This window comes from Phragmites australis, chromosome 3 (genome assembly GCF_958298935.1).
Source record: "Phragmites australis chromosome 3, lpPhrAust1.1, whole genome shotgun sequence".
Taxonomy (NCBI): Eukaryota; Viridiplantae; Streptophyta; class Magnoliopsida; order Poales; family Poaceae; genus Phragmites; species Phragmites australis.
The window spans coordinates 27,397,265-27,409,582 of NC_084923.1; the positions used below are offsets into that span (position 1 = coordinate 27,397,265).

Here is a 12,318-nt window from a genome sequence, read left to right on the forward strand (position 1 = left end):
GCAAACTGAATTGTATTCGTGTGGATTTTCGCTCACACCGAATAGGTGAAAAAGAGGTATTAACTTAGGAAGCAGAATGACTCAACTATCAGTAACAGTAGCACTTCGTGAAATGACCGAATGGGATTGTAATCTCATATCTCTGTCCCTGATATGATGAAGTATGACATTGGCCGCTCCCCCAGCATGCTCGCTCGGCCGCAGCCCACGTGTGGAGGCAACATTCTACCGGTGCGCCCACGCAGGCACACGCCCCTACCGGCTCCTGCCTAGGCATCGACGTGCGGTCCGGTTAAACCATCGCTTTCCGGAAGTTGCGGAGAAGTACGAAGGAGAAAAGACGCTTTCTACTTAAGAATCTGTGAACGAAGAAAAAGTTGGCCGGGAAGATAAAGAGGGAGCAAAAAGTTGACTTTTTGATTGGAAGCTCGGATAGACGATCGAAGATCACGGATGTATAGAGCTCGTCAAAATGAATCTTTTCTTATTACTCATATGTCTTGTTTAGAGATCAGATATCGGAGTTACGATTTTTGGAAGTTTTGATATGAAAAGGAAAAAAAATTACACGCTTTGAATTTAGAAAAAAAATTAAACTTGTCCGGTTATCCAGTTTCATATGACAAATCCATACAAAATTTTCCATTTACATATGTTTTTATCACCCAGTTTTGTATATCCCCCATCACAGATCATTATTCAATACTGTCGGAGGATGAACTCCTCAAGCGGAGATCCTGAGAGACCCCCTTTGAGATTCGGCCAGGGGATGATTCTGAATCTAGCTTGTACATAGATTTAATGCGAGTATGCGAGATGTAGATGGGACGGATGATCGGCTGCTAGTGGGAGTAAATGCTCGAGGGATTTTTGACAGGTTCAGACCGCACGGAGCGTAATACCCTACTCCTGTATATATGCTATTAATACTCTGGGAATGCCTTTCTCTGGATCTCTCGTGTTATAAGGTTTTTTATCTAAGTCTAGAGTTTCGGTCTTGCTTCGAGCTTGGTGAACCTCTGCTCCGCTTCTCAAATTTGTGTGCTTCGGCTTCTAAAACTTGTTCAACTTATCCTTCTTCGAGGTGCACCCCCTCCTTTTTATCCTGTCGAGGGAGGCTTGGCGTGCCTAGAAAGGAGGGCACGAGTCCCCATGAACCATAAATGGAAAGCAACCATTATGGGGCTGCAGTTTGATGTTACGGGAGGTTAAAAATGCGCCCTTGGCCGGTCCTGTTGCCCATTACGTCACCTTTTAGCCAGTGCAGCAGGGGGGCCCACCGGACAGTCGCCGAGCAACCCTGCGTGCTCGACTGGTCAGAGTATGTCTGACACAGCAGGGCGGCAAGCGATATGCCTCGAGCCCAGCGACGATATCTCCAAACCACGCAGGGTGTCGTGCGATGGGATCCGTCGCATTAAATGTCCCCACGCCTTCTTGCCAGGCAATGGCAGGGACTGACGTACTCAGTACGACAAGCGTGGGGGGAGTGGTTGGGAGTGACAAGCCACTCTCCCACTTTAAATGCAGCATCGGGCCTCTCACAAATTGGCACCTCACCGCTGAGCCCTTATGGGGTCCACCGGCAAGGGGCTTCTCAGATCCTCGGGGAACTCCGGGTGCTCGGAGACTACTATTCATAGCCCCGAGCACCCTCTCCCGGATATGTCTCTTCTCGGTCCTCAGAGAACTTCGGGTACTCGGGGACCACTGTTCATGGCCCCGAACGCCCTCTCCCGGAATTGTGTTTTCTCGGGTCCTCGATGAACTCGAATACTCGGGGACCACTGTTCATGGCCCCGAGCGCCCTCTCTCGGAACGGTCTCTTCTCTGGTCCTCGGGGAACTACGGGTACTCGGGGGCCACTGTTCATGGCTGTCGGAGGGTTAACTCCTGTCGCAGGGATCCTGAGGGACCCCTTTTTAGAGATTCGGCCGGGGGGATGATCCTGAATATGTTCGCCGGAGAAATAAATGGGTACAAATGCGATGGCCGGCGGGGTGGAACGATCTAGTGCAGAACGAAGTAAATGCGCTGGTGTTTAGACAGGTTCGGGCCGTACGGAGGCATAACACCCTACTCCTGTATGAATACTATAAATGCCCTGAGAATGTCCCTCAAGGATGTTGCTGGTTACAAGAATGTTTGTCTATCCTAGAGCCTGAGGCTCCTTGTTCTTCGGTCTGCATGTATCTGTTGGCTTTGGGTGCTCTCGATCTTCTCTTCTCTTTGCTACTTACTTCCTCTGGGATTTTCCAACCCATGAGAGATTGTCTAACTTGTCGAGCTTGCTCAGAGATTCCAAAAGCTTGTCTTTGTCCGTGCTGCCGGCTGCTTTAAATACCCGTCGGCAGCAGCGTGCCCTGAACGGGAGGGCACGAGTTCCAAGGTACCATAAATGGAAAGGGCGTCATCATAGCCTCTGTGCGAAATGATAGGGGGTGGAAAATGCATCTCACGCCTGGTCATTCGTCACCATAAATGCACTAGCAACGGGCGCCGTGGGGAGGGCCCACCGGGCAGCCGAAGAGCGACCCGGCTTGCCCGCCCTGTCTTGTTCTCCTGCCACAGCAGTGCGGCAGACGGAACGCCTCGACCCTTACAACGTTATCCCGAGACGGGCCGGGTGGCACGGGATGGGACCCTTTAATGACCCCACGCCCTTCTGCCAGAATGTGGCAGGAACTGACATCGAGCGTGGCGGGAGTAGTTGGAGGTGACAGGCCACGCGCGCTCTTTAAATGCGGCCTTGGGCCTTTGACTGGCTGACATCTCATCAGTGGGCCCCTGCGGGGGCCACTGTCAGGGGGCTCTCTGGATCGTCGGGGAACCGAGTGCTCGGGGGTCACTGTTCACCTCTCCGAACACTCTCTCCCGAGAATGCCCTTTCTTAATCCTCGGGGAACCGAGTGCTCGGGGGTACTGTTCACCTCCCTGAGCACTCTCTCTCGGGCACACTTGTACGGACCTTCGGGGGACCGAGTGCTCGGGGGCCGCTGCTCGCAGCCCCGAACACTCTCTCCTAGAACTTCCTTCAGTGGGTCCTCGGGGTACTTGGGTGCCCAAGGGGCCACCACTCGCGGCCCCAGGCACACTTCTTCCGGTACTTAGCTTTCCTGATCGTCGGGGGACTTGGGTGCTCGGGGGTCACCGTATACCTCCTCGAGCAATTTCTTCCCGGCACTTAGACTTCGCAGATCATTGGGGAACTTGGGTACTCGGGGACCATTGACTGTGGCCCCAAGCGCCCTCTCCCGGGACTTAATGTTTTTTACCTTGCGGAGGAGACTCCGCGGGATGGCGCCACGTGGCGGATTGCTGGCCTGGTCTCGGGGTTCGAAGACCACTGTTCATGGCCCTGAGCGTCTTCTCCTGAAACTGTGTCTTCTCGGGCCTCAGGGAGATACTCCCCGAGGAAGGCGCCACGTGGCATGCTGTCCTAGCCTCGAGACTCGGGAATCCTTGGTTCCTATGTCACCGATAAATAAAAAAAAACATCTAGCTAGTTTACCTCCTAGCTCCCCGCCAAATATTATCAGTTACTGGTCAAATTTCCAACCAAAATTTTCTCACCAAATAAAATTTCCCTCCAAAACAACAATCGCAGTTGCCTAAAATATCAGAACTCCCGCACGTACATAAACCCATCTATCAGATCAGAAAAAAAAAAACAAAATTCCCCTTCGGTGGACTCCTGGTTACGGTGTGGTCCTCGCCACAATTCTCCACAAAGAAGTTCCTCCCATCGCAACCCATTCACAATCACATCTCTGCCCGTTCGCCCACCTCCCAGCGCGGCCCGTTCGCCCGCCCTACCGCACGCCGTCCCTCTCCATCACAACCCAGCTCTGCTCCGTCAGACTCCCTCCCTAACCAGCGCCGTGCGCGCCCGGCCTAGCATCCGCCGCCGTCGCTCCTAGACACCAAACCGGATCGGATTGGATCGCCGCAGGGATGTTCTCGAACGAGACCAGCACACTCCTGGACCTTGACGTGAAGACCTTAGGACCCCTGGGCGCCCCTGGTAGATGCTCAGCCGCAGGAGGGAGGCGCAGGTCGCCCCGTCGTCGCAGGCCATGACCTCCTGTTCAGTCAAAAAAAAAAAAAACTGATGCGGCGCGCAGGCGATGAGCAAATGTGAGCCTGCCAGTAGGTTTTGCCATGTTGATTACCATGTGCATTCCAGGTTTTGCATTACCAGTAGGTGCATCTCTAATCTGATTTGCTGGGTTTTTGTTTTGTATTGTATACATGGGATGTTTGGAACTGTTGATGGCCTGCTTGTATATAGCTCAAATTCGCTCAATCAACCAGAGCTGGTGGAACCGTTATTTAGCAATCTCGACCAAAAGATGAATTCATATGGACCAATTATTATCGAATTTACCAATATGCTTCATGACTGGTTGTCTTAATTCTACATCATGTGCTATTGATCCCAAAAGTTTGTTCCCGTGCGAAACCTTCTAGTTTTTTTTTTTGTTAACTTTGTATTATTTTGGTGCCTTGATATACATGTCGTCGCTAGTAAGCTCAATGATTATTTATCAAGTTCTGTGGTCAAAAGTTAATAGACAAAAAAAATCTTCCATTTTGCTTTCAGTTGTGACGATTCTTGTTCATTGATGAATGTGATTATCATCATATTATTAATTAATCTCCAGAATTTTATGATCTTGTGACAGGATGGCTGGTGACAGTTGGACTTTTGTTTTTCACTGCGAGGGGAAACCTGCAGGAGAAGAATTCTTCCAGACGGAAATGGATAAGGGTGATATCTGCTATTATAACCTTATCCTATTGATTGAGAAACTTGGGTATGTAGCGAGGGACTTTTTGTACTACAAGAGAGGTAGGAGTGAGGTGGCTAGTCTGCAGCTGATAGACTATCATGATGATGTGGAGAGAATGATAAGAGGTAATGAGAGTGAGAAGAAGGTTCGATTTGTATTGTCGAAGGAACAACTGACGGAGCTGAGCATATCACCCATCAAACGCTATAGGGAACAACCAGTTAGAGAGGAAACAATCAATGCATACAAGGACTGGCTAAAGGAGCAAGAACCAGCAATGGGTAATTTGTTTTGCTATACTGTATACACTACGTATTCTTATTGGCCATGTAAAGGTTAGTATCAATTTCTTTCTACTCAACTTACTGTTATGGATTATCAAGTATTCTACTTGTGTCCTCCAAGCGTTACAGAACGTGCTGTTGCTAGGTTATTTTTTTGTGTTAAAAGTAAAGAGTCAGCATTCATCAATGGATATATTGATGACTTGCGAGCTTTGCGGATGATTTTAGAGCATGATATATTGATGACTATTAATTATGGACTGTAGCATGAGTTTTGCTTTCCATAATAACATATCTGTATTTGGATGCATGTATCATGTGGTTTTTCACACATTAGAATCATTTATGCAGCAACATTTGCAAGAACTGATATATTGATAACTTGCAGGCTTTGCTTTAGAGTGAAGACAATTGAGGCATACAAGGAATGGCTGGAGGACCAAGGCGAACTACCAGATATTAGTAATTTCTTTTGCTACACAATATACGCTATATATTCTTCTTTGTCATCTCATCTCTAGAAGTATTTGCTGAAATTTTCATTATGCAGTTGCATATTTAGAGGAGCAGAGTGAGGGTTCTCCTATCCCAGCTGTCGAAACTAATGACAATACCATCCCAGCTGTCGAAACCAATGACAGCACCCCATCACCAACAAATAGGCCATCTCATGCTCGGAGTGATCGTACGAAGATAGCAACTGGTACTTCTGTTTTTATGCATGATTTAATATTCCATTAAATGTTTGGTACAATCAGGTTGGATGAGGATGTATATTTACATTCTTGATAGCTTCCGATCAAGCACGCAAGAAAGGTGGTCGTGGTACACTCAAAGGTTTAACAGCAGCCAAAAAGCGAATCACGAATGGTTCTCAAAAACTTGAAATTCAATTCTCAACGAGGTTGGGAGGTCTCATAGGAATAAACTCTCGCTCCTTTGTGGATGAAATTGCAATGTATACAAGAAAAAAGGCACCACTCATTGGCGTGACAAAGTGGAAAGATATACATCAAATTGTCAAAAATGATATAGCTTCAAAAGTTTTGGTTAGTACATTGTTGTTTCTTTCAATTCCACGTATATATTTCTAGTTAGCAATAACTTTACTATCTATTGGGTGTTTTTATTTATAACAGAATAAGTGGAACCTTAAAAACACCATGAGTACAAAGATGACGATTTGGGATATTGCCAATGAGCGATATAGAGGATGGCGATCAACATTGCATGCTACATGCACGGCATATAGTACTTATGCTGAGAGGATGAGACACAAGCATGAAGATGTTGGTATTGTTGAGTGGCACTACTTGATTAAATATTTCGGGACTGAGAAATTCAAGGTTCAATGGAATTTTATTCTTTTATATTACACATTTGCTTTCAATGCTATGTAGTAGACTTCTAATCAGTTTCTGCACTGTGTATATTTGCAGAAGCTTAGCCAACCAAATTCTGAAAATTGTAAGAAATAGAAGACCAAGCATTTGATGGGTTCCAAATCTTTTTCTCAATTTAGCTATGAGCAGGTAAGGATAGAATTGAGTGGTCTCTTTACATAGGAAATGATATATTGTTTGACATGGTATATATTTGCAATTTTAGAGAGACACGGAAACAAGTGAAGAGCCAAATGATTTGTCTCTATGGCAAGGCACTCATATGAAGAATGGTCAATGGTCCAACGCTGCTTCTAAGGCTGTCTATGTGAGCATACTTCGCCATAAGTAACACTAAAGCTTAGTAATATTGTGCAATCTTTAAAAACTGAAGTTCATTGATTAACAATTTGGTTTTGCTTAGGAAAATGCATGCTCGAAAATTTGTGAGAGAGAACTCAGAGAAGTAGAGACTGAAGGATGTGCACTTGCAGAGGAAGAGGAAAACAATATTTTCCAATCAAGCTATAGGTCATCTACAGGATGCAAAACATCCAAGGTTTATGGACATGGATACATGCTCAAATAGATGAAACCCAACGACAAAACGTTGAGCTCCATGATGAGGTTCGAAACTTGCGAGATCAACTTGCAAATGAACATGCAGAAAGGGATAGGATAATCGAACAATCAAGGCTTCAACAGCAAGAAGAAGCGCACAATGCAAGGCTACCACTAAGAGAGGAACTCAGGGAGGAACTCAAGTAGGAACTGAGGGAGGAGATGATGGCAATGTTTGCACAACAGAGACAAGCAACAACACAGCAGGTAATTCACATGATAAATGTTAGTTTCAGTAACGTTTTGCACATTATACGAGAAATTTGAGCTCCAATTTGATTGTTCTTTCTACTGTGCAGTGTAACATATAAAGTAATATTTTGAGTGTGGATGCACCTAGGTCAACTGCGAATAAGAGTAGTCACAGCAATGGAAATCCTAATGTAGTGCGTGCGTTGTTCCAAAACACAAAGTCCAATGGAGCAGCAAGTTTTATTACCTCGCAAAACCTTACGCAAGCTGCTAGAAAGCATGCACGGCCACAGAATGATCAGGTAATTGCAAATTTTTGTTCCAACAAGTTCATTGTACAAGCATTTTTATTTTAGCTTTTTGTCTGCATGTTGCAATCACTACAATGTTAGTTACAATTCAGAGACAAATCCAGGTTATGATGCACACTATGCCATGAGTTCCAAAAACGCAAGCTCCTTTACAAGTGGGAATTCTCATGTTGGCTAAATGATCTTATAGTTATGACTGTGTGTCATATTATAGTTTGTTGTGTCCACTGTTTTGTTTAGAATTAAAATATGACATTCTGCTGGACCCCCTCGGTATGCATAGATAGTACATCATGTTTTATTTCTATCTCTACAAGGCTGATTTGTTGTAGTGCATGCAACCATTAGAAGTTAAATTATTGGTCAAATGTTTTAGTTCATATAGTCTCTGATTTAGCACAATGACTTTATTTTATTATACGTATTGACTCTTCCCATTGTTGCAAACCTATCTAATTTTGGTTTTTTTTATAGGATTGAATGATCTGAGTGGAGCACACGGTGCTATGCAATGCATGGACAAGTCAAGCAATTTAAAAGTAGAGAACAAGCAATCCCTATGTTCCCAAGAATAGTGTTAATGCTGTTATGAGAGTCTTAAGAACTTTATTATTTTCTTTGTGGATTTTCTTATGTAATACATGTCGTGTTTCATATTTTGTTGGATGTTAGCACATACTTGCATTTTATTGTGAATTATTATTGGTTTTTATATAATTCACATTTATCATTTGTTCCTATGATGTAATGGGTATAATTGGTATCCATGTTCGTGCTATTGGAGTGAATAATATAATCATTGCAGTACCAGTGCAACTAATTTTGTTGCAATAAGGGTTTATGGCAATGCCAAATGTTGTTGCAATACATATTGCCACCAACATATCTTTGTTGCGATAAAACCAATTGCGATGAATATATTTCGTCGCGATAAGACCTATGGACACGAAACATATTTTATTGCGATAGAACTAATTGCCACGAAATATATTTCATTGCCATAAAACTAATTGCCACGAAACATATTTCGTTGCGATATAACTAATTGCCGCGAAAACTATTTTGTCGTGATAGTAATGATTATATTACAATGATAATAGCCGTTGTAGATGTTGGCTAATGCAACATTAGTTTAGTTGCAATAAGAATATGTATTGCAACAAAACAAAAAAATGTGGCAACAGCTTTGCAACACGGTACTATTTGCAACGGCTAGTAATGATTTTTAAATTGCTGCGACAAACGTTTATTGCAACGATTTTGACCTTAATGCAATGATTTTCCCCCATGGCAAAAGCCTGATTTCCTTGTAGTGACGTGACAGATGAGTAGATCTCAATTTTAGATGAATTTCGGCGAAAGAATCGCCAAAATCAGAGCCAGAACGGAGAAGTTACAGCTCCCGGAAGTTTTAATCAGAATTTAAATCGAGAAATTAAGAAATGGCATTGTTTATAGGTCTGAATAAAAATCTGGCCCCACATGAACAGTGATTGGTGGGACCCACATGAACAGTACGGATTTGGGTTGAATGGGCTTGGATGGGCCGAATCCGGGCTTGGATGGGCCTGGGCCAGGCTTGATACACAGTACTAGGCCGCATAGTACTAGCCCACTTAGGTATTGGGCTGGTGGCTAATGGGTTAAGTAAACTAGGCTGGCCCATGGCATACGGCCTTTGGTAGCCGGGCCAGCCTAGCAGGCCGGCCGGCCACTGGGTCGAGCCACGACCCGAGGCCACTTCAAGCGCGCGCGCTAGCGCTGGGCGAGCGGCGGAGGGGAGGGAAGAATCGGCCGACGATGAGAAATTGACGGCGGCGCGCACTGGGATGCTCGTCGGAGAAGCGTTCCGGTCGGGGTTTCATGAAGACGAATGCACGCTGACCTACTACGCGATACGGCGGACTTGGCTGGGCGCTCGTCAACGGTGGCCGGCGGTGAGAGAACTACCAGATGGTGGCTAAAGTGAGGCAACAACGAGGCCAGAACTGGGTAGCATTTCCCTTACATGGGGAGGGGCCAACCTGCATAGAGGAGAGGCCTAGCGCCTCTCGTCATTACGACACAATGGCCGGGCCTCAGCACAGGGCAGAAATACGTCGGCGACGAGCACAACTACAGCGGAGGAATTCAAAACATGGCAGCGCACGGTGATAAGCTATGAGGGAGTCCTAGGGACACCTACGCGCTACCTACGTAGACGCAAGAGGGAACTGGGAGGCTCACCGAGCGCAGGAATGGCGGAGAGAGGTGGTGCGCATGGGCTGGCGTCATGGGGACGTCGGCGGCGAGTTGGCAACCAGCGCCCACCTTTTTCTCCAGGGGCATGGGCGTGCTTTGCGCCGGCCAAGCGTGGGTGTGGGCGCGAAAGTCGCACGGTATGACGTGAAGCATGGGCAGCAGCAGAGAGAGGAGAGAGCGTGAAAAGCGGAAGAGTGTCATGGCTAACTCGGTGAGGCGGCCGTCGTGGTGGCGCACGACAGCGCGGTGCGACATTGCGCTGGAGGAGAGCGGGGAAGGAGAAGGTGTGAGCAAGCGCCGATGCGTGACATGTGTACGGCACGGATCACGCACAGGTGGACGTGGGCGGTAGGCCGGTGCGCGAGAATGGGCCGCGCATGTGGAAGCTAGGCTGCACAATACTGCGGCAGCCTGCGCGCCCGAGGACGGGGAGAAAAAGGGAGAACGGGCCAGCTTGGTGGGCAGAGAAAGAGAAGAAGGTGAATTCGGCCCGAGAAGAGAGAAAAAGAATTAATTGGGATAAGAATAGAGTTTAAATTCAAATTGAGGTATTTGAATTTGGATTTGATTTTGAATTTAGATCAACTTCATTTAGAATGTCTTATCTTCGGATCTCAAGACTTTTTGAAGATGATTTGAATCCAAGAATTTGAATTTTAATTGGATTTGATTTGAACATAATCTAAGGGTAGGTTTTGAAATTGAGAGAGATTCCATTTCAAATCAACACAAAAAGAACCATAAGAATCTCAACCAAAGCATATGAACCTACCTAATGCAGAGATTAATTTGGAATTGACTCTAGCACTATTTGAAACACTTATTCAACTTAGCACATCTATTGTACATGAAGGTGTATATATACATCCACATACTTATCTTCTTAACCTTAGTTAGATTAATAAACCCTAAAAAGTTTTAATTTGGAGCTAAATTTGCAACTAAATAATCATGCTCAAACTCAGGATACTACACCTCCCAACCATACTTCTTCATCCCTTTCGAAGGCGATGGCTAGACCGGTGGATACTTAGGCTAACTAAGGAGAACTGTGTGGAGTAGTGGCGATCTCGTTGTCTTTGGTTATTGCGTGCTCCTTCATAATTTGTTCCAGATTTCCGACTCAGTGAAGTCCCTCTGGAACCTTTAAAGATGAGCTCCGAAGGCGGTCCTTGACCCCTCGGGTTCCTTAGCAACTGCCCGGGTAGATGGCGACAATGTCTCAGAGGCACAGCCGAAGACTTAGGTAAGAGAGGTGGTCCGCAACCCCCTTGGCCTTTAGCCGCTGCCTGGCTCTGGAGGTATTCCGTCTGAAGCCTGGCAATGGCGCGTCGGAGGCGAGGTCGAAGGCCTGGCGGAAGAGAGGGTCCGCGACCCCCTCGGCCCTTAGCCGCTGCCCGACTCTGGAGGTATTCTATCCGATGCCTGGCGACTATGCATCGGAGGCGAGGCTGAAGGCTGGGCGGAAGAGAGGGTCCGCGACCCCCTCGGCCCTTAGCCGCTGCCCGACTCTAGAGGTATTCTATCCGATGCCTGGCGACTATGCATCGGAGGCAAGGCTAAAGGCTGGGCGGAAGAGAGGGTCCGCGACCCCCTCGGCCCTTAGCCGCTGCCCAGCTCCGGAGGTATTCCGTTCGGAGCTTGGCGATGGCGCATTGGAGGTGAAGCCAAAGGCTGGGCGGAAGAGAGGGTCCACGACGCCCTCGGCACTTAGCCACTGCCAGGCTCTGGAGGTATTCCGTTCGGAGCCTGGCGGCGGCGCGTTGGAGGCGAAGCCAAAGGCCGGGCGGAAGAGAGAGTCCGCGACCCCCACGGCCCTTAGCCGCTGCCTGGCTCTGGAGGTATTCCGTCCGTAGCCTAGCGATGGCGCGTCGGAGGCACAGCCGAAGGTCGGGCGGAAGAGAGGGTCCATGACCCCCTCGGCCCTTAGCCGTTGCCCGGCTCCGTAGGTATTTTGTCCGAAGCTTGGCGACAGCGCGTCGGAGGTGAAGCCGAAGGCCGGGCGTAAGAAAGGGTCCACGACCCCCTCGTCCCTTAGCCATTGCTCGACTCTGGAGGTATTCCGTCCGGAGCCTGGCGACAGCGCGTCGAAGGAGAAGCCAAAGGTCGGGCGGAAGAGAGGGTCCGCAACCCCCTCAACCCTTAGCCGCTGCCTGGCCTTGCTATCCCTGTAATGGATAGTCGGGGGTTCCACTATGTTTCCCGTGCCACACAGCGTGGGCTTTTATTGAATGTTAGTATAACAAAAATGACGTATGAAATGTGTCTTTAAAGGGGATGGTAGGGTAATGATTTTATCTTTTACCATGTGTGTTTCGGAGTCACGCGGGTCCTACCTTTCCCTATAGGGAGGGGGATTTTTATACCCCTTTGATTGGCCTGTTGTGCCTTTAAGAGGCTAGTGGGTTGTGTACCCCTTTGGCACGGAGGCATTAGCCTTCAAGATGTCGGGGTATCTTTCTCGCTAGGTCTTTCCCAAATCTGTTGTGCCTTT

At 47.3% G+C, this 12,318-nt stretch overlaps 1 long non-coding RNA gene across 4 annotated transcripts; it reads left to right on the top strand.

Moving 5' to 3' along the window:
* The first annotated feature begins 3,746 nt into the window (after positions 1-3,746).
* On the top strand, positions 3,747-8,261 carry LOC133912753 (uncharacterized). Of its 4 annotated transcripts, none has more exons than XR_009908892.1 (11): positions 3,747-4,137; positions 4,686-5,128; positions 5,466-5,539; positions 5,628-5,780; positions 5,870-6,126; positions 6,217-6,423; positions 6,517-6,609; positions 6,686-6,787; positions 6,884-7,287; positions 7,380-7,574; positions 8,058-8,261. It is a non-coding gene; the product is annotated as an uncharacterized LOC133912753 (long non-coding RNA). The 4 variants fall into 4 exon arrangements; XR_009908891.1 differs by having other exon boundaries at positions 4,686-5,074; XR_009908893.1 differs by having other exon boundaries at positions 4,686-4,918; positions 5,004-5,539.
* Positions 8,262-12,318: the final 4,057 nt, after the last annotated feature.